The sequence below is a fragment of the Aulonocara stuartgranti genome, assembly GCF_965226115.1.
Source record: "Aulonocara stuartgranti genome assembly, chromosome: 23".
Lineage (NCBI taxonomy): Eukaryota > Metazoa > Chordata > Actinopteri > Cichliformes > Cichlidae > Aulonocara > Aulonocara stuartgranti.
The window spans coordinates 31,092,386-31,115,665 of NC_138958.1; positions in this window are offsets into that span (position 1 = coordinate 31,092,386).

Here is a 23,280-nt window from a genome sequence, read left to right on the forward strand (position 1 = left end):
ACTGTCTTGGCGAAAGAAAGCGTTTTTGTACAACTTCATATAAATAGCTGTAACTTTTGATAGAAGACTTAGACAAACATGTTTATGGCTTTATCTTATAGAACTCAAGGTCCCCGTGCTGGCAAAATAGGTTTTGCAGCTGTTTGAGCTAAGATTTCCAAGTTATACACATAATGAAAACCTATACTTTGTTTCGGGCGAGTTCCCCATTCAAATGCATGTAACAGTGAGAAACGCATTGTCTTGGCGAAAGAAAGCGTTTTTGTACAACTTCATATAAATAGCTGTAACTTTTGATAGAAGACTCAGACAAACATGTTTATGGCTTTATCTTATAGAACTCAAGGTCCCCGTGCTGGCAAAATAGGTTTTGCAGCTGTTGGAGCTAAGATTTCCAAGTTATACACATAATGAAAACCTATACTTTGTTTCGGTCGAGTTCCCCATTCAAATGCATGTAACAGTGAGAAACGCACTGTCTTGGCGAAAGAAAGCGTTTTTGTACAACTTCATATAAATAGCTGTAACTTTTGATAGAAGACTCAGACAAACATGTTTATGGCTTTATCTTATAGAACTCAAGGTCCCCGTGCTGGCAAAATAGGTTTTGCAGCTGTTTGAGCTAAGATTTCCAAGTTATACACATAATGAAAACCTATACTTTGTTTCGGTCGAGTTCCCCATTCAAATGCATGTAACAGTGAGAAACGCACTGTCTTGGCGAAAGAAAGCGTTTTTGAACAACTTCATATAAATAGCTGTAACTTTTGATAGAAGACTCAGACAAACATGTTTATGGCTTTATCTTATAGAACTCAAGGTCCCCGTGCTGGGAAAACAGGATTTGCAGCTGTTGGAGCTAAGATTTTCAGTTATACACATAATGAAAACCTATACTTTGTTTCGGTCGAGTTCCCCATTCAAATGCATGTAACAGTGAGAAACGCACTGTCTTGGCGAAAGAAAGCGTTTTTGTACAACTTCATATAAATAGCTGTAACTTTTGATAGAAGACTCAGACAAACATGTTTATGGCTTTATCTTATAGAACTCAAGGTCCCCGTGCTGGGAAAACAGGATTTGCAGCTGTTGGAGCTAAGATTTTCAAGTTATACACATAATGAAAACCTATACTTTGTTTCGGTCGAGTTCCCCATTCAAATGCATGTAACAGTGAGAAACGCACTGTCTTGGCGAAAGAAAGCGTTTTTGTACAACTTCATATAAATAGCTGTAACTTTTGATAGAAGACTCAGACAAACATGTTTATGGCTTTATCTTATAGAACTCAAGGTCCCCGTGCTGGGAAAACAGGTTTTGCAGCTGTTTGAGCTAAGATTTCCAAGTTATACACATAATGAAAACCTATACTTTGTTTCGGTCGAGTTCCCCATTCAAATGCATGTAACAGTGAGAAACGCACTGTCTTGGCGAAAGAAAGCGTTTTTGTACAACTTCATATAAATAGCTGTAACTTTTGATAGAAGACTCGGATACACATGTTTATGGCTTTATCTTATAGAACTCAAGGTCCCCGTGCTGGGAAAACAGGATTTGCAGCTGTTTGAGCTAAGATTTCCAAGTTATACACATAATGAAAACCTATACTTTGTTTCGGTCGAGTTCCCATTCAAATGCATGTAACAGTGAGAAACGCACTGTCTTGGCGAAAGAAAGCGTTTTTGTACAACTTCATATAAATCGCTGTAACTTTTGATAGAAGACTCAGACAAACATGTTTATGGCTTTATCTTATAGAACTCAAGGTCCCCGTGCTGGGAAAACAGGATTTGCAGCTGTTTGAGCTAAGATTTCCAAGTTATACACATAATGAAAACCTATACTTTGTTTCGGTCGAGTTCCCATTCAAATGCATGTAACAGTGAGAAACGCACTGTCTTGGCGAAAGAAAGCGTTTTTGTACAACTTCATATAAATCGCTGTAACTTTTGATAGAAGACTCAGACAAACATGTTTATGGCTTTATCTTATAGAACTCAAGGTCCCCGTGCTGGCAAAATAGGTTTTGCAGCTGTTTGAGCTAAGATTTCCAAGTTATACACATAATGAAAACCTATACTTTGTTTCGGGCGAGTTCCCCATTCAAATGCATGTAACAGTGAGAAACGCACTGTCTTGGCGAAAGAAAGCGTTTTTGTACAACTTCATATAAATAGCTGTAACTTTTGATAGAAGACTCAGACAAACATGTTTATGGCTTTATCTTATAGAACTCAAGGTCCCCGTGCTGGCAAAATAGGTTTTGCAGCTGTTTGAGCTAAGATTTCCAAGTTATACACATAATGAAAACCTGTACTTTGTTTCGGTCGAGTTCCCCATTCAAATGCATGTAACAGTGAGAAACGCACTGTCTTGGCGAAAGAAAGCGTTTTTGTACAACTTCATATAAATAGCTGTAACTTTTGATAGAAGACTCAGACAAACATGTTTATGGCTTTATCTTATAGAACTCAAGGTCCCCGTGCTGGGAAAACAGGATTTGCAGGTGTTTGAGCTAAGATTTCCAAGTTATACACATAATGAAAACCTATACTTTGTTTCGGTCGAGTTCCCCATTCAAATGCATGTAACAGTGAGAAACGCACTGTCTTGGCGAAAGAAAGCGTTTTTGTACAACTTCATATAAATAGCTGTAACTTTTGATAGAAGACTCAGACAAACATGTTTATGGCTTTATCTTATAGAACTCAAGGTCCCCGTGCTGGCAAAATAGGTTTTGCAGCTGTTTGAGCTAAGATTTCCAAGTTATACACATAATGAAAACCTATACTTTGTTTCGGGCGAGTTCCCCATTCAAATGCATGTAACAGTGAGAAACGCACTGTCTTGGCGAAAGAAAGCGTTTTTGTACAACTTCATAGCTGTAACTTTTGATAGAAGACTCAGACAAACATGTTTATGGCTTTATCTTATAGAACTCAAGGTCCCCGTGCTGGCAAAATAGGTTTTGCAGCTGTTTGAGCTAAGATTTCCAAGTTATACACATAATGAAAACCTGTACTTTGTTTCGGTCGAGTTCCCCATTCAAATGCATGTAACAGTGAGAAACGCACTGTCTTGGCGAAAGAAAGCGTTTTTGTACAACTTCATATAAATAGCTGTAACTTTTGATAGAAGACTTAGACAAACATGTTTATGGCTTTATCTTATAGAACTCAAGGTCCCCGTGCTGGCAAAATAGGTTTTGCAGCTGTTTGAGCTAAGATTTCCAAGTTATACACATAATGAAAACCTATACTTTGTTTCGGGCGAGTTCCCCATTCAAATGCATGTAACAGTGAGAAACGCATTGTCTTGGCGAAAGAAAGCGTTTTTGTACAACTTCATATAAATAGCTGTAACTTTTGATAGAAGACTCAGACAAACATGTTTATGGCTTTATCTTATAGAACTCAAGGTCCCCGTGCTGGCAAAATAGGTTTTGCAGCTGTTGGAGCTAAGATTTCCAAGTTATACACATAATGAAAACCTATACTTTGTTTCGGTCGAGTTCCCCATTCAAATGCATGTAACAGTGAGAAACGCACTGTCTTGGCGAAAGAAAGCGTTTTTGTACAACTTCATATAAATAGCTGTAACTTTTGATAGAAGACTCAGACAAACATGTTTATGGCTTTATCTTATAGAACTCAAGGTCCCCGTGCTGGCAAAATAGGTTTTGCAGCTGTTTGAGCTAAGATTTCCAAGTTATACACATAATGAAAACCTATACTTTGTTTCGGTCGAGTTCCCCATTCAAATGCATGTAACAGTGAGAAACGCACTGTCTTGGCGAAAGAAAGCGTTTTTGTACAACTTCATATAAATAGCTGTAACTTTTGATAGAAGACTCAGACAAACATGTTTATGGCTTTATCTTATAGAACTCAAGGTCCCCGTGCTGGCAAAATAGGTTTTGCAGCTGTTTGAGCTAAGATTTCCAAGTTATACACATAATGAAAACCTATACTTTGTTTCGGTCGAGTTCCCCATTCAAATGCATGTAACAGTGAGAAACGCACTGTCTTGGCGAAAGAAAGCGTTTTTGAACAACTTCATATAAATAGCTGTAACTTTTGATAGAAGACTCAGACAAACATGTTTATGGCTTTATCTTATAGAACTCAAGGTCCCCATGCTGGGCAAACAGGATTTGCAGCTGTTGGAGCTAAGATTTTCAAGTTATACACATAATGAAAACCTATACTTTGTTTCGGTCGAGTTCCCCATTCAAATGCATGTAACAGTGAGAAACGCACTGTCTTGGCGAAAGAAAGCGTTTTTGTACAACTTCATATAAATAGCTGTAACTTTTGATAGAAGACTCAGACAAACATGTTTATGGCTTTATCTTATAGAACTCAAGGTCCCCATGCTGGGCAAACAGGATTTGCAGCTGTTGGAGCTAAGATTTTCAAGTTATACACATAATGAAAACCTATACTTTGTTTCGGTCGAGTTCCCCATTCAAATTGCATGTAACAGTGAGAAACGCACTGTCTTGGCGAAAGAAAGCGTTTTTGTACATCTTCATATAAATAGCTGTAACTTTTGATAGAAGACTCAGACAAACATGTTTATGGCTTTATCTTATAGAACTCAAGGTCCCCGTGCTGGGAAAACAGGATTTGCAGCTGTTTGAGCTAAGATTTCCAAGTTATACACATAATGAAAACCTATACTTTGTTTCGGTCGAGTTCCCCATTCAAATGCATGTAACAGTGAGAAACGCACTGTCTTGGCGAAAGAAAGCGTTTTTGTACAACTTCATATAAATAGCTGTAACTTTTGATAGAAGACTCAGACAAACATGTTTATGGCTTTATCTTATAGAACTCAAGGTCCCCATGCTGGGCAAACAGGATTTGCAGCTGTTGGAGCTAAGATTTTCAAGTTATACACATAATGAAAACCTATACTTTGTTTCGGTCGAGTTCCCTATTCAAATGCATGTAACAGTGAGAAACGCACTGTCTTGGCGAAAGAAAGCGTTTTTGTACAACTTCATATAAATAGCTGTAACTTTTGATAGAAGACTCAGACAAACATGTTTATGGCTTTATCTTATAGAACTCAAGGTCCCCATGCTGGGCAAACAGGATTTGCAGCTGTTGGAGCTAAGATTTTCAAGTTATACACATAATGAAAACCTATACTTTGTTTCGGTCGAGTTCCCCATTCAAATGCATGTAACAGTGAGAAACGCACTGTCTTGGCGAAAGAAAGCGTTTTTGTACAACTTCATATAAATAGCTGTAACTTTTGATAGAAGACTCAGACAAACATGTTTATGGCTTTATCTTATAGAACTCAAGGTCCCCGTGCTGGGAAAACAGGTTTTGCAGCTGTTTGAGCTAAGATTTCCAAGTTATACACATAATGAAAACCTATACTTTGTTTCGGTCGAGTTCCCCATTCAAATGCATGTAACAGTGAGAAACGCACTGTCTTGGCGAAAGAAAGCGTTTTTGTACAACTTCATATAAATAGCTGTAACTTTTGATAGAAGACTCAGACAAACATGTTTATGGCTTTATCTTATAGAACTCAAGGTCCCCGTGCTGGCAAAATAGGTTTTGCAGCTGTTTGAGCTAAGATTTCCAAGTTATACACATAATGAAAACCTATACTTTGTTTCGGGCGAGTTCCCCATTCAAATGCATGTAACAGTGAGAAACGCATTGTCTTGGCGAAAGAAAGCGTTTTTGTACAACTTCATATAAATAGCTGTAACTTTTGATAGAAGACTCAGACAAACATGTTTATGGCTTTATCTTATAGAACTCAAGGTCCCCGTGCTGGCAAAATAGGTTTTGCAGCTGTTGGAGCTAAGATTTCCAAGTTATACACATAATGAAAACCTATACTTTGTTTCGGTCGAGTTCCCCATTCAAATGCATGTAACAGTGAGAAACGCACTGTCTTGGCGAAAGAAAGCGTTTTTGTACAACTTCATATAAATAGCTGTAACTTTTGATAGAAGACTCAGACAAACATGTTTATGGCTTTATCTTATAGAACTCAAGGTCCCCGTGCTGGCAAAATAGGTTTTGCAGCTGTTTGAGCTAAGATTTCCAAGTTATACACATAATGAAAACCTATACTTTGTTTCGGTCGAGTTCCCCATTCAAATGCATGTAACAGTGAGAAACGCACTGTCTTGGCGAAAGAAAGCGTTTTTGTACAACTTCATATAAATAGCTGTAACTTTTGATAGAAGACTCAGACAAACATGTTTATGGCTTTATCTTATAGAACTCAAGGTCCCCGTGCTGGCAAAATAGGTTTTGCAGCTGTTTGAGCTAAGATTTCCAAGTTATACACATAATGAAAACCTATACTTTGTTTCGGTCGAGTTCCCCATTCAAATGCATGTAACAGTGAGAAACGCACTGTCTTGGCGAAAGAAAGCGTTTTTGAACAACTTCATATAAATAGCTGTAACTTTTGATAGAAGACTCAGACAAACATGTTTATGGCTTTATCTTATAGAACTCAAGGTCCCCATGCTGGGCAAACAGGATTTGCAGCTGTTGGAGCTAAGATTTTCAAGTTATACACATAATGAAAACCTATACTTTGTTTCGGTCGAGTTCCCCATTCAAATGCATGTAACAGTGAGAAACGCACTGTCTTGGCGAAAGAAAGCGTTTTTGTACAACTTCATATAAATAGCTGTAACTTTTGATAGAAGACTCAGACAAACATGTTTATGGCTTTATCTTATAGAACTCAAGGTCCCCGTGCTGGGAAAACAGGATTTGCAGCTGTTTGAGCTAAGATTTCCAAGTTATACACATAATGAAAACCTATACTTTGTTTCGGTCGAGTTCCCCATTCAAATGCATGTAACAGTGAGAAACGCACTGTCTTGGCGAAAGAAAGCGTTTTTGTACAACTTCATATAAATAGCTGTAACTTTTGATAGAAGACTCGGATACACATGTTTATGGCTTTATCTTATAGAACTCAAGGTCCCCATGCTGGGAAAACAGGTTTTGCAGCTGTTTGAGCTAAGATTTCCAAGTTATACACATAATGAAAACCTATACTTTGTTTCGGTCGAGTTCCCCATTCAAATGCATGTAACAGTGAGAAACGCACTGTCTTGGCGAAAGAAAGCGTTTTTGTACAACTTCATATAAATAGCTGTAACTTTTGATAGAAGACTCGGATACACATGTTTATGGCTTTATCTTATAGAACTCAAGGTCCCCATGCTGGGAAAACAGGTTTTGCAGCTGTTTGAGCTAAGATTTCCAAGTTATACACATAATGAAAACCTATACTTTGTTTCGGTCGAGTTCCCCATTCAAATGCATGTAACAGTGAGAAACGCACTGTCTTGGCGAAAGAAAGCGTTTTTGAACAACTTCATATAAATAGCTGTAACTTTTGATAGAAGACTCAGACAAACATGTTTATGGCTTTATCTTATAGAACTCAAGGTCCCCATGCTGGGCAAACAGGATTTGCAGCTGTTGGAGCTAAGATTTTCAAGTTATACACATAATGAAAACCTATACTTTGTTTCGGTCGAGTTCCCCATTCAAATGCATGTAACAGTGAGAAACGCACTGTCTTGGCGAAAGAAAGCGTTTTTGTACATCTTCATATAAATAGCTGTAACTTTTGATAGAAGACTCAGACAAACATGTTTATGGCTTTATCTTATAGAACTCAAGGTCCCCGTGCTGGCAAAATAGGTTTTGCAGCTGTTTGAGCTAAGATTTCCAAGTTATACACATAATGAAAACCTATACTTTGTTTCGGTCGAGTTCCCCATTCAAATGCATGTAACAGTGAGAAACGCACTGTCTTGGCGAAAGAAAGCGTTTTTGTACAACTTCATATAAATAGCTGTAACTTTTGATAGAAGACTCAGACAAACATGTTTATGGCTTTATCTTATAGAACTCAAGGTCCCCGTGCTGGCAAAATAGGTTTTGCAGCTGTTTGAGCTAAGATTTCCAAGTTATACACATAATGAAAACCTATACTTTGTTTCGGTCGAGTTCCCCATTCAAATGCATGTAACAGTGAGAAACGCACTGTCTTGGCGAAAGAAAGCGTTTTTGAACAACTTCATATAAATAGCTGTAACTTTTGATAGAAGACTCAGACAAACATGTTTATGGCTTTATCTTATAGAACTCAAGGTCCCCATGCTGGGCAAACAGGATTTGCAGCTGTTGGAGCTAAGATTTTCAAGTTATACACATAATGAAAACCTATACTTTGTTTCGGTCGAGTTCCCCATTCAAATGCATGTAACAGTGAGAAACGCACTGTCTTGGCGAAAGAAAGCGTTTTTGTACAACTTCATATAAATAGCTGTAACTTTTGATAGAAGACTCAGACAAACATGTTTATGGCTTTATCTTATAGAACTCAAGGTCCCCATGCTGGGCAAACAGGATTTGCAGCTGTTGGAGCTAAGATTTTCAAGTTATACACATAATGAAAACCTATACTTTGTTTCGGTCGAGTTCCCCATTCAAATTGCATGTAACAGTGAGAAACGCACTGTCTTGGCGAAAGAAAGCGTTTTTGTACATCTTCATATAAATAGCTGTAACTTTTGATAGAAGACTCAGACAAACATGTTTATGGCTTTATCTTATAGAACTCAAGGTCCCCGTGCTGGGAAAACAGGATTTGCAGCTGTTTGAGCTAAGATTTCCAAGTTATACACATAATGAAAACCTATACTTTGTTTCGGTCGAGTTCCCCATTCAAATGCATGTAACAGTGAGAAACGCACTGTCTTGGCGAAAGAAAGCGTTTTTGTACAACTTCATATAAATAGCTGTAACTTTTGATAGAAGACTCAGACAAACATGTTTATGGCTTTATCTTATAGAACTCAAGGTCCCCATGCTGGGCAAACAGGATTTGCAGCTGTTGGAGCTAAGATTTTCAAGTTATACACATAATGAAAACCTATACTTTGTTTCGGTCGAGTTCCCTATTCAAATGCATGTAACAGTGAGAAACGCACTGTCTTGGCGAAAGAAAGCGTTTTTGTACAACTTCATATAAATAGCTGTAACTTTTGATAGAAGACTCAGACAAACATGTTTATGGCTTTATCTTATAGAACTCAAGGTCCCCATGCTGGGCAAACAGGATTTGCAGCTGTTGGAGCTAAGATTTTCAAGTTATACACATAATGAAAACCTATACTTTGTTTCGGTCGAGTTCCCCATTCAAATGCATGTAACAGTGAGAAACGCACTGTCTTGGCGAAAGAAAGCGTTTTTGTACAACTTCATATAAATAGCTGTAACTTTTGATAGAAGACTCAGACAAACATGTTTATGGCTTTATCTTATAGAACTCAAGGTCCCCGTGCTGGGAAAACAGGTTTTGCAGCTGTTTGAGCTAAGATTTCCAAGTTATACACATAATGAAAACCTATACTTTGTTTCGGTCGAGTTCCCCATTCAAATGCATGTAACAGTGAGAAACGCACTGTCTTGGCGAAAGAAAGCGTTTTTGTACAACTTCATATAAATAGCTGTAACTTTTGATAGAAGACTCAGACAAACATGTTTATGGCTTTATCTTATAGAACTCAAGGTCCCCGTGCTGGCAAAATAGGTTTTGCAGCTGTTTGAGCTAAGATTTCCAAGTTATACACATAATGAAAACCTATACTTTGTTTCGGGCGAGTTCCCCATTCAAATGCATGTAACAGTGAGAAACGCATTGTCTTGGCGAAAGAAAGCGTTTTTGTACAACTTCATATAAATAGCTGTAACTTTTGATAGAAGACTCAGACAAACATGTTTATGGCTTTATCTTATAGAACTCAAGGTCCCCGTGCTGGCAAAATAGGTTTTGCAGCTGTTGGAGCTAAGATTTCCAAGTTATACACATAATGAAAACCTATACTTTGTTTCGGTCGAGTTCCCCATTCAAATGCATGTAACAGTGAGAAACGCACTGTCTTGGCGAAAGAAAGCGTTTTTGTACAACTTCATATAAATAGCTGTAACTTTTGATAGAAGACTCAGACAAACATGTTTATGGCTTTATCTTATAGAACTCAAGGTCCCCGTGCTGGCAAAATAGGTTTTGCAGCTGTTTGAGCTAAGATTTCCAAGTTATACACATAATGAAAACCTATACTTTGTTTCGGTCGAGTTCCCCATTCAAATGCATGTAACAGTGAGAAACGCACTGTCTTGGCGAAAGAAAGCGTTTTTGTACAACTTCATATAAATAGCTGTAACTTTTGATAGAAGACTCAGACAAACATGTTTATGGCTTTATCTTATAGAACTCAAGGTCCCCGTGCTGGCAAAATAGGTTTTGCAGCTGTTTGAGCTAAGATTTCCAAGTTATACACATAATGAAAACCTATACTTTGTTTCGGTCGAGTTCCCCATTCAAATGCATGTAACAGTGAGAAACGCACTGTCTTGGCGAAAGAAAGCGTTTTTGAACAACTTCATATAAATAGCTGTAACTTTTGATAGAAGACTCAGACAAACATGTTTATGGCTTTATCTTATAGAACTCAAGGTCCCCATGCTGGGCAAACAGGATTTGCAGCTGTTGGAGCTAAGATTTTCAAGTTATACACATAATGAAAACCTATACTTTGTTTCGGTCGAGTTCCCCATTCAAATGCATGTAACAGTGAGAAACGCACTGTCTTGGCGAAAGAAAGCGTTTTTGTACAACTTCATATAAATAGCTGTAACTTTTGATAGAAGACTCAGACAAACATGTTTATGGCTTTATCTTATAGAACTCAAGGTCCCCGTGCTGGGAAAACAGGATTTGCAGCTGTTTGAGCTAAGATTTCCAAGTTATACACATAATGAAAACCTATACTTTGTTTCGGTCGAGTTCCCCATTCAAATGCATGTAACAGTGAGAAACGCACTGTCTTGGCGAAAGAAAGCGTTTTTGTACAACTTCATATAAATAGCTGTAACTTTTGATAGAAGACTCGGATACACATGTTTATGGCTTTATCTTATAGAACTCAAGGTCCCCATGCTGGGAAAACAGGTTTTGCAGCTGTTTGAGCTAAGATTTCCAAGTTATACACATAATGAAAACCTATACTTTGTTTCGGTCGAGTTCCCCATTCAAATGCATGTAACAGTGAGAAACGCACTGTCTTGGCGAAAGAAAGCGTTTTTGTACAACTTCATATAAATAGCTGTAACTTTTGATAGAAGACTCGGATACACATGTTTATGGCTTTATCTTATAGAACTCAAGGTCCCCATGCTGGGAAAACAGGTTTTGCAGCTGTTTGAGCTAAGATTTCCAAGTTATACACATAATGAAAACCTATACTTTGTTTCGGTCGAGTTCCCCATTCAAATGCATGTAACAGTGAGAAACGCACTGTCTTGGCGAAAGAAAGCGTTTTTGAACAACTTCATATAAATAGCTGTAACTTTTGATAGAAGACTCAGACAAACATGTTTATGGCTTTATCTTATAGAACTCAAGGTCCCCATGCTGGGCAAACAGGATTTGCAGCTGTTGGAGCTAAGATTTTCAAGTTATACACATAATGAAAACCTATACTTTGTTTCGGTCGAGTTCCCCATTCAAATGCATGTAACAGTGAGAAACGCACTGTCTTGGCGAAAGAAAGCGTTTTTGTACATCTTCATATAAATAGCTGTAACTTTTGATAGAAGACTCAGACAAACATGTTTATGGCTTTATCTTATAGAACTCAAGGTCCCCGTGCTGGGAAAACAGGTTTTGCAGCTGTTTGAGCTAAGATTTCCAAGTTATACACATAATGAAAACCTATACTTTGTTTCCGTCGAGTTCCCCATTCAAATGCATGTAACAGTGAGAAACGCACTGTCTTGGCGAAAGAAAGCGTTTTTGAACAACTTCATATAAATAGCTGTAACTTTTGATAGAAGACTCAGACAAACATGTTTATGGCTTTATCTTATAGAACTCAAGGTCCCCGTGCTGGGAAAACAGGTTTTGCAGCTGTTTGAGCTAAGATTTCCAAGTTATACACATAATGAAAACCTATACTTTGTTTCGGTCGAGTTCCCCATTCAAATGCATGTAACAGTGAGAAACGCACTGTCTTGGCGAAAGAAAGCGTTTTTGAACAACTTCATATAAATAGCTGTAACTTTTGATAGAAGACTCAGACAAACATGTTTATGGCTTTATCTTATAGAACTCAAGGTCCCCGTGCTGGGAAAACAGGTTTTGCAGCTGTTTGAGCTAAGATTTCCAAGTTATACACATAATGAAAACCTATACTTTGTTTCGGTCGAGTTCCCCATTCAAATGCATGTAACAGTGAGAAACGCACTGTCTTGGCGAAAGAAAGCGTTTTTGAACAACTTCATATAAATAGCTGTAACTTTTGATAGAAGACTCAGACAAACATGTTTATGGCTTTATCTTATAGAACTCAAGGTCCCCGTGCTGGGAAAACAGGTTTTGCAGCTGTTTGAGCTAAGATTTCCAAGTTATACACATAATGAAAACCTATACTTTGTTTCGGTCGAGTTCCCCATTCAAATGCATGTAACAGTGAGAAACGCACTGTCTTGGCGAAAGAAAGCGTTTTTGAACAACTTCATATAAATCGCTGTAACTTTTGATAGAAGACTCAGACAAACATGTTTATGGCTTTATCTTATAGAACTCAAGGTCCCCGTGCTGGGAAAACAGGATTTGCAGCTGTTTGAGCTAAGATTTCCAAGTTATACACATAATGAAAACCTATACTTTGTCTCGGGCGAGTTCCCTATTCAAATGCATGTAACAGTGAGAAACGCACTGTCTTGGCGAAAGAAAGCGTTTTTGAACAACTTCATATAAATAGCTGTAACTTTTGATAGAAGACTCAGACAAACATGTTTATGGCTTTATCTTATAGAACTCAAGGTCCCCATGCTGGGCAATCAGGATTTGCAGCTGTTGGAGCTAAGATTTTCAAGTTATACACATAATGAAAACCTATACTTTGTTTCGGTCGAGTTCCCCATTCAAATGCATGTAACAGTGAGAAACGCACTGTCTTGGCGAAAGAAAGCGTTTTTGTACAACTTCATATAAATAGCTGTAACTTTTGATAGAAGACTCAGACAAACATGTTTATGGCTTTATCTTATAGAACTCAAGGTCCCCATGCTGGGCAAACAGGATTTGCAGCTGTTGGAGCTAAGATTTTCAAGTTATACACATAATGAAAACCTATACTTTGTTTCGGTCGAGTTCCCCATTCAAATGCATGTAACAGTGAGAAACGCACTGTCTTGGCGAAAGAAAGCGTTTTTGTACATCTTCATATAAATAGCTGTAACTTTTGATAGAAGACTCAGACAAACATGTTTATGGCTTTATCTTATAGAACTCAAGGTCCCCGTGCTGGGAAAACAGGATTTGCAGCTGTTTGAGCTAAGATTTCCAAGTTATACACATAATGAAAACCTATACTTTGTTTCGGTCGAGTTCCCCATTCAAATGCATGTAACAGTGAGAAACGCACTGTCTTGGCGAAAGAAAGCGTTTTTGTACAACTTCATATAAATAGCTGTAACTTTTGATAGAAGACTCAGACAAACATGTTTATGGCTTTATCTTATAGAACTCAAGGTCCCCGTGCTGGCAAAATAGGTTTTGCAGCTGTTTGAGCTAAGATTTCCAAGTTATACACATAATGAAAACCTATACTTTGTTTCGGGCGAGTTCCCCATTCAAATGCATGTAACAGTGAGAAACGCATTGTCTTGGCGAAAGAAAGCGTTTTTGTACAACTTCATATAAATAGCTGTAACTTTTGATAGAAGACTCAGACAAACATGTTTATGGCTTTATCTTATAGAACTCAAGGTCCCCGTGCTGGCAAAATAGGTTTTGCAGCTGTTGGAGCTAAGATTTCCAAGTTATACACATAATGAAAACCTATACTTTGTTTCGGTCGAGTTCCCCATTCAAATGCATGTAACAGTGAGAAACGCACTGTCTTGGCGAAAGAAAGCGTTTTTGAACAACTTCATATAAATAGCTGTAACTTTTGATAGAAGACTCAGACAAACATGTTTATGGCTTTATCTTATAGAACTCAAGGTCCCCGTGCTGGGAAAACAGGTTTTGCAGCTGTTTGAGCTAAGATTTCCAAGTTATACACATAATGAAAACCTATACTTTGTTTCGGTCGAGTTCCCCATTCAAATGCATGTAACAGTGAGAAACGCACTGTCTTGGCGAAAGAAAGCGTTTTTGAACAACTTCATATAAATCGCTGTAACTTTTGATAGAAGACTCAGACAAACATGTTTATGGCTTTATCTTATAGAACTCAAGGTCCCCGTGCTGGGAAAACAGGATTTGCAGCTGTTTGAGCTAAGATTTCCAAGTTATACACATAATGAAAACCTATACTTTGTCTCGGGCGAGTTCCCTATTCAAATGCATGTAACAGTGAGAAACGCACTGTCTTGGCGAAAGAAAGCGTTTTTGTACAACTTCATATAAATAGCTGTAACTTTTGATAGAAGACTCAGACAAACATGTTTATGGCTTTATCTTATAGAACTCAAGGTCCCCATGCTGGGCAAACAGGATTTGCAGCTGTTGGAGCTAAGATTTTCAAGTTATACACATAATGAAAACCTATACTTTGTTTCGGTCGAGTTCCCCATTCAAATGCATGTAACAGTGAGAAACGCACTGTCTTGGCGAAAGAAAGCGTTTTTGTACAACTTCATATAAATAGCTGTAACTTTTGATAGAAGACTCAGACAAACATGTTTATGGCTTTATCTTATAGAACTCAAGGTCCCCGTGCTGGGAAAACAGGTTTTGCAGCTGTTTGAGCTAAGATTTCCAAGTTATACACATAATGAAAACCTATACTTTGTTTCGGTCGAGTTCCCCATTCAAATGCATGTAACAGTGAGAAACGCACTGTCTTGGCGAAAGAAAGCGTTTTTGTACATCTTCATATAAATAGCTGTAACTTTTGATAGAAGACTCAGACAAACATGTTTATGGCTTTATCTTATAGAACTCAAGGTCCCCGTGCTGGGAAAACAGGATTTGCAGCTGTTTGAGCTAAGATTTCCAAGTTATACACATAATGAAAACCTATACTTTGTTTCGGTCGAGTTCCCCATTCAAATGCATGTAACAGTGAGAAACGCACTGTCTTGGCGAAAGAAAGCGTTTTTGTACAACTTCATATAAATAGCTGTAACTTTTGATAGAAGACTCAGACAAACATGTTTATGGCTTTATCTTATAGAACTCAAGGTCCCCGTGCTGGCAAAATAGGTTTTGCAGCTGTTTGAGCTAAGATTTCCAAGTTATACACATAATGAAAACCTATACTTTGTTTCGGGCGAGTTCCCCATTCAAATGCATGTAACAGTGAGAAACGCATTGTCTTGGCGAAAGAAAGCGTTTTTGTACAACTTCATATAAATAGCTGTAACTTTTGATAGAAGACTCAGACAAACATGTTTATGGCTTTATCTTATAGAACTCAAGGTCCCCGTGCTGGCAAAATAGGTTTTGCAGCTGTTGGAGCTAAGATTTCCAAGTTATACACATAATGAAAACCTATACTTTGTTTCGGTCGAGTTCCCCATTCAAATGCATGTAACAGTGAGAAACGCACTGTCTTGGCGAAAGAAAGCGTTTTTGTACAACTTCATATAAATAGCTGTAACTTTTGATAGAAGACTCAGACAAACATGTTTATGGCTTTATCTTATAGAACTCAAGGTCCCCGTGCTGGGCAAACAGGATTTGCAGCTGTTGGAGCTAAGATTTTCAAGTTATACACATAATGAAAACCTATACTTTGTTTCGGTCGAGTTCCCCATTCAAATGCATGTAACAGTGAGAAACGCACTGTCTTGGCGAAAGAAAGCGTTTTTGTACAACTTCATATAAATAGCTGTAACTTTTGATAGAAGACTCAGACAAACATGTTTATGGCTTTATCTTATAGAACTCAAGGTCCCCATGCTGGGCAAACAGGATTTGCAGCTGTTGGAGCTAAGATTTTCAAGTTATACACATAATGAAAACCTATACTTTGTTTCGGTCGAGTTCCCCATTCAAATGCATGTAACAGTGAGAAACGCACTGTCTTGGCGAAAGAAAGCGTTTTTGTACATCTTCATATAAATAGCTGTAACTTTTGATAGAAGACTCAGACAAACATGTTTATGGCTTTATCTTATAGAACTCAAGGTCCCCGTGCTGGGAAAACAGGATTTGCAGCTGTTTGAGCTAAGATTTCCAAGTTATACACATAATGAAAACCTATACTTTGTTTCGGTCGAGTTCCCCATTCAAATGCATGTAACAGTGAGAAACGCACTGTCTTGGCGAAAGAAAGCGTTTTTGTACAACTTCATATAAATAGCTGTAACTTTTGATAGAAGACTCAGACAAACATGTTTATGGCTTTATCTTATAGAACTCAAGGTCCCCGTGCTGGCAAAATAGGTTTTGCAGCTGTTTGAGCTAAGATTTCCAAGTTATACACATAATGAAAACCTATACTTTGTTTCGGGCGAGTTCCCCATTCAAATGCATGTAACAGTGAGAAACGCATTGTCTTGGCGAAAGAAAGCGTTTTTGTACAACTTCATATAAATAGCTGTAACTTTTGATAGAAGACTCAGACAAACATGTTTATGGCTTTATCTTATAGAACTCAAGGTCCCCGTGCTGGCAAAATAGGTTTTGCAGCTGTTGGAGCTAAGATTTCCAAGTTATACACATAATGAAAACCTATACTTTGTTTCGGTCGAGTTCCCCATTCAAATGCATGTAACAGTGAGAAACGCACTGTCTTGGCGAAAGAAAGCGTTTTTGTACAACTTCATATAAATAGCTGTAACTTTTGATAGAAGACTCAGACAAACATGTTTATGGCTTTATCTTATAGAACTCAAGGTCCCCGTGCTGGCAAAATAGGTTTTGCAGCTGTTTGAGCTAAGATTTCCAAGTTATACACATAATGAAAACCTATACTTTGTTTCGGTCGAGTTCCCCATTCAAATGCATGTAACAGTGAGAAACGCACTGTCTTGGCGAAAGAAAGCGTTTTTGTACAACTTCATATAAATAGCTGTAACTTTTGATAGAAGACTCAGACAAACATGTTTATGGCTTTATCTTATAGAACTCAAGGTCCCCGTGCTGGGAAAACAGGTTTTGCAGCTGTTTGAGCTAAGATTTCCAAGTTATACACATAATGAAAACCTATACTTTGTTTCGGTCGAGTTCCCCATTCAAATGCATGTAACAGTGAGAAACGCACTGTCTTGGCGAAAGAAAGCGTTTTTGAACAACTTCATATAAATAGCTGTAACTTTTGATAGAAGACTCAGACAAACATGTTTATGGCTTTATCTTATAGAACTCAAGGTCCCCGTGCTGGGAAAACAGGTTTTGCAGCTGTTTGAGCTAAGATTTCCAAGTTATACACATAATGAAAACCTATACTTTGTTTCGGTCGAGTTCCCCATTCAAATGCATGTAACAGTGAGAAACGCACTGTCTTGGCGAAAGAAAGCGTTTTTGAACAACTTCATATAAATAGCTGTAACTTTTGATAGAAGACTCAGACAAACATGTTTATGGCTTTATCTTATAGAACTCAAGGTCCCCGTGCTGGGAAAACAGGTTTTGCAGCTGTTTGAGCTAAGATTTCCAAGTTATACACATAATGAAAACCTATACTTTGTTTCGGTCGAGTTCCCCATTCAAATGCATGTAACAGTGAGAAACGCACTGTCTTGGCGAAAGAAAGCGTTTTTGAACAACTTCATATAAATCGCTGTAACTTTTGATAGAAGACTCAGACAAACATGTTTATGGCTTTATCTTATAGAACTCAAGGTCCCCGTGCTGGGAAAACAGGATTTGCAGCTGTTTGAGCTAAGATTTCCAAGTTATACACATAATGAAAACCTATACTTTGTTTCGGTCGAGTTCCCCATTCAAATGCATGTAACAGTGAGAAACGCACTGTCTTGGCGAAAGAAAGCGTTTTTGTACAACTTCATATAAATAGCTGTAACTTTTGATAGAAGACTCAGACAAACATGTTTATGGCTTTATCTTATAGAACTCAAGGTCCCCGTGCTGGCAAAATAGGTTTTGCAGCCGTTTGAGCTAAGATTTCCAAGTTATACACATAATGAAAACCTATACTTTGTTTCGGGCGAGTTCCCCATTCAAATGCATGTAACAGTGAGAAACGCACTGTCTTGGCGAAAGAAAGCGTTTTTGTACAACTTCATATAAATAGCTGTAACTTTTGATAGAAGACTCAGACAAACATGTTTATGGCTTTATCTTATAGAACTCAAGGTCCCCGTGCTGGCAAAATAGGTTTTGCAGCTGTTTGAGCTAAGATTTCCAAGTTATACACATAATGAAAACCTATACTTTGTTTCGGTCGAGTTCCCCATTCAAATGCATGTAACAGTGAGAAACGCACTGTCTTGGCGAAAGAAAGCGTTTTTGTACAACTTCATATAAATAGCTGTAACTTTTGATAGAAGACTCGGATACACATGTTTATGGCTTTATCTTATAGAACTCAAGGTCCCCGTGCTGGGAAAACAGGATTTGCAGCTGTTTGAGCTAAGATTTCCAAGTTATACACATAATGAAAACCTATACTTTGTTTCGGTCGAGTTCCCCATTCAAATGCATGTAACAGTGAGAAACGCACTGTCTTGGCGAAAGAAAGCGTTTTTGTACAACTTCATATAAATCGCTGTAACTTTTGATAGAAGCCTCAGACAAACATGTTTATGGCTTTATCTTATAGAAGTCAAGGTCCCCGTGCTGGGAAAACAGGATTTGCAGCTGTTTGAGCTAAGATTTCCAAGTTATACACATAATGAAAACCTATACTTTGTTTCGGTCGAGTTCCCCATTCAAATGCATGTAACAGTGAGAAACGCACTGTCTTGGCGAAAGAAAGCGTTTTTGTACAACTTCATATAAATCGCTGTAACTTTTGATAGAAGACTCAGACAAACATGTTTATGGCTTTATCTTATAGAACTCAAGGTCCCCGTGCTGGGAAAACAGGATTTGCAGCTGTTTGAGCTAAGATTTCCAAGTTATACACATAATGAAAACCTATACTTTGTTTCGGTCGAGTTCCCCATTCAAATGCATGTAACAGTGAGAAACGCACTGTCTTGGCGAAAGAAAGCGTTTTTGAACAACTTCATATAAATAGCTGTAACTTTTGATAGAAGACTCAGACAAACATGTTTATGGCTTTATCTTATAGAACTCAAGGTCCCCATGCTGGGCAAACAGGATTTGCAGCTGTTTGAGCTAACATTTCCAAGTTATACACATAATGAAAACCTATACTTTGTTTCGGTCGAGTTCCCCATTCAAATGCATGTAACAGTGAGAAACGCACTGTCTTGGCGAAAGAAAGCGTTTTTGTACAACTTCATATAAATCGCTGTAACTTTTGATAGAAGACTCAGACAAACATGTTTATGGCTTTATCTTATAGAACTCAAGGTCCCCGTGCTGGCAAAATAGGTTTTGCAGCTGTTTGAGCTAAGATTTCCAAGTTATACACATAATGAAAACCTATACTTTGTTTCGGGCGAGTTCCCCATTCAAATGCATGTAACAGTGAGAAACGCACTGTCTTGGCGAAAGAAAGCGTTTTTGTACAACTTCATATAAATAGCTGTAACTTTTGATAGAAGACTCAGACAAACATGTTTATGGCTTTATCTTATAGAACTCAAGGTCCCCGTGCTGGCAAAATAGGTTTTGCAGCTGTTTGAGCTAAGATTTCCAAGTTATACACATAATGAAAACCTATACTTTGTTTCGGTCGAGTTCCCCATTCAAATGCATGTAACAGTGAGAAACGCACTGTCTTGGCGAAAGAAAGCGTTTTTGTACAACTTCATATAAATAGCTGTAACTTTTGATAGAAGACTCAGACAAACATGTTTATGGCTTTATCTTATAGAACTCAAGGTCCCCGTGCTGGCAAAATAGGTTTTGCAGCTGTTTGAGCTAAGATTTCCAAGTTATACACATAATGAAAACCTATACTTTGTTTCGGTCGAGTTCCCCATTCAAATGCATGTAACAGTGAGAAACGCACTGTCTTGGCGAAAGAAAGCGTTTTTGTACAACTTCATATAAATAGCTGTAACTTTTGATAGAAGACTCAGACAAACATGTTTATGGCTTTATCTTATAGAACTCAAGGTCCCCGTGCTGGCAAAATAGGTTTTGCAGCTGTTTGAGCTAAGATTTTCAAGTTATACACATAATGAAAACCTATACTTTGTTTCGGTCGAGTTCCCCATTCAAATGCATGTAACAGTGAGAAACGCACTGTCTTGGCGAAAGAAAGCGTTTTTGTACAACTTCATATAAATCGCTGTAACTTTTGATAGAAGACTCAGACAAACATGTTTATGGCTTTATCTTATAGAACTCAAGGTCCCCGTGCTGGGAAAACAGGATTTGCAGCTGTTTGAGCTAAGATTTCCAAGTTATACACATAATGAAAACCTATACTTTGTTTCGGTCGAGTTCCCCATTCAAATGCATGTAACAGTGAGAAACGCACTGTCTTGGCGAAAGAAAGCGTTTTTGAACAACTTCATATAAATAGCTGTAACTTTTGATAGAAGACTCAGACAAACATGTTTATGGCTTTATCTTATAGAACTCAAGGTCCCCATGCTGGGCAAACAGGATTTGCAGCTGTTGGAGCTAAGATTTTCAAGTTATACACATAATGAAAACCTATACTTTGTTTCGGTCGAGTTCCCCATTCAAATGCATGTAACAGTGAGAAACGCACTGTCTTGGCGAAAGAAAGCGTTTTTGTACAACTTCATATAAATCGCTGTAACTTTTGATAGAAGACTCAGACAAACATGTTTATGGCTTTATCTTATAGAACTCAAGGTCCCCGTGCTGGGAAAACAGGATTTGCAGGTGTTTGAGCTAAGATTTCCAAGTTATACACATAATGAAAACCTATACTTTGTTTCGGTCGAGTTCCCCATTCAAATGCATGTAACAGTGAGAAACGCACTGTCTTGGCGAAAGAAAGCGTTTTTGTACAACTTCATATAAATAGCTGTAACTTTTGATAGAAGACTCAGACAAACATGTTTATGGCTTTATCTTATAGAACTCAAGGTCCCCGTGCTGGCAAAATAGGTTTTGCAGCTGTTTGAGCTAAGATTTCCAAGTTATACACATAATGAAAACCTATACTTTGTTTCGGGCGAGTTCCCCATTCAAATGCATGTAACAGTGAGAAACGCACTGTCTTGGCGAAAGAAAGCGTTTTTGTACAACTTCATATAAATAGCTGTAACTTTTGATAGAAGACTCAGACAAACATGTTTATGGCTTTATCTTATAGAACTCAAGGTCCCCGTGCTGGCAAAATAGGTTTTGCAGCTGTTTGAGCTAAGATTTCCAAGTTATACACATAATGAAAACCTATACTTTGTTTCGGTCGAGTTCCCCATTCAAATGCATGTAACAGTGAGAAACGCACTGTCTTGGCGAAAGAAAGCGTTTTTGAACAACTTCATATAAATAGCTGTAACTTTTGATAGAAGGACTCAGACAAACATGTTTATGGCTTTATCTTATAGAACTCAAGGTCCCCATGCTGGGCAAACAGGATTTGCAGCTGTTTGAGCTAAGATTTCCAAGTTATACACATAATGAAAACCTATACTTTGTTTCGGTCGAGTTCCCCATTCAAATGCATGTAACAGTGAGAAACGCACTGTCTTGGCGAAAGAAAGCGTTTTTGTACAACTTCATATAAATCGCTGTAACCTTTGATAGAAGACTCAGACAAACATGTTTATGGCTTTATCTTATAGAACTCAAGGTCCCCGTGCTGGCAAAATAGGTTTTGCAGCTGTTTGAGCTAAGATTTCCAAGTTATACACATAATGAAAACCTATACTTTGTTTCGGGCGAGTTCCCCATTCAAATGCATGTAACAGTGAGAAACGCACTGTCTTGGCGAAAGAAAGCGTTTTTGTACAACTTCATATAAATAGCTGTAACTTTTGATAGAAGACTCAGACAAACATGTTTATGGCTTTATCTTATAGAACTCAAGGTCCCCGTGCTGGCAAAATAGGTTTTGCAGCTGTTTGAGCTAAGATTTCCAAGTTATACACATAATGAAAACCTGTACTTTGTTTCGGTCGAGTTCCCCATTCAAATGCATGTAACAGTGAGAAACGCACTGTCTTGGCGAAAGAAAGCGTTTTTGTACAACTTCATATAAATAGCTGTAACTTTTGATAGAAGACTCAGACAAACATGTTTATGGCTTTATCTTATAGAACTCAAGGTCCCCATGCTGGGAAAACAGGTTTTGCAGCTGTTTGAGCTAAGATTTCCAAGTTATACACATAATGAAAACCTATACTTTGTTTCGGTCGAGTTCCCCATTCAAATGCATGTAACAGTGAGAAACGCACTGTCTTGGCGAAAGAAAGCGTTTTTGTACAACTTCATATAAATAGCTGTAACTTTTGATAGAAGACTCAGACAAACATGTTTATGGCTTTATCTTATAGAACTCAAGGTCCCCGTGCTGGCAAAATAGGTTTTGCAGCTGTTTGAGCTAAGATTTCCAAGTTATACACATAATGAAAACCTGTACTTTGTTTCGGTCGAGTTCCCCATTCAAATGCATGTAACAGTGAGAAACGCACTGTCTTGGCGAAAGAAAGCGTTTTTGTACAACTTCATATAAATAGCTGTAACTTTTGATAGAAGACTCAGACAAACATGTTTATGGCTTTATCTTATAGAACTCAAGGTCCCCATGCTGGGAAAACAGGTTTTGCAGCTGTTTGAGCTAAGATTTCCAAGTTATACACATAATGAAAACCTATACTTTGTTTCGGTCGAGTTCCCCATTCAAATGCATGTAACAGTGAGAAACGCACTGTCTTGGCGAAAGAAAGCGTTTTTGTACAACTTCATATAAATCGCTGTAACTTTTGATAGAAGACTCAGACAAACATGTTTATGGCTTTATCTTATAGAACTCAAGGTCCCCGTGCTGGGAAAACAGGATTTGCAGCTGTTTGAGCTAAGATTTCCAAGTTATACACATAATGAAAACCTATACTTTGTTTCGGTCGAGTTCCCCATTCAAATGCATGTAACAGTGAGAAACGCACTGTCTTGGCGAAAGAAAGCGTTTTTGTACAACTTCATATAAATCGCTGTAACTTTTGA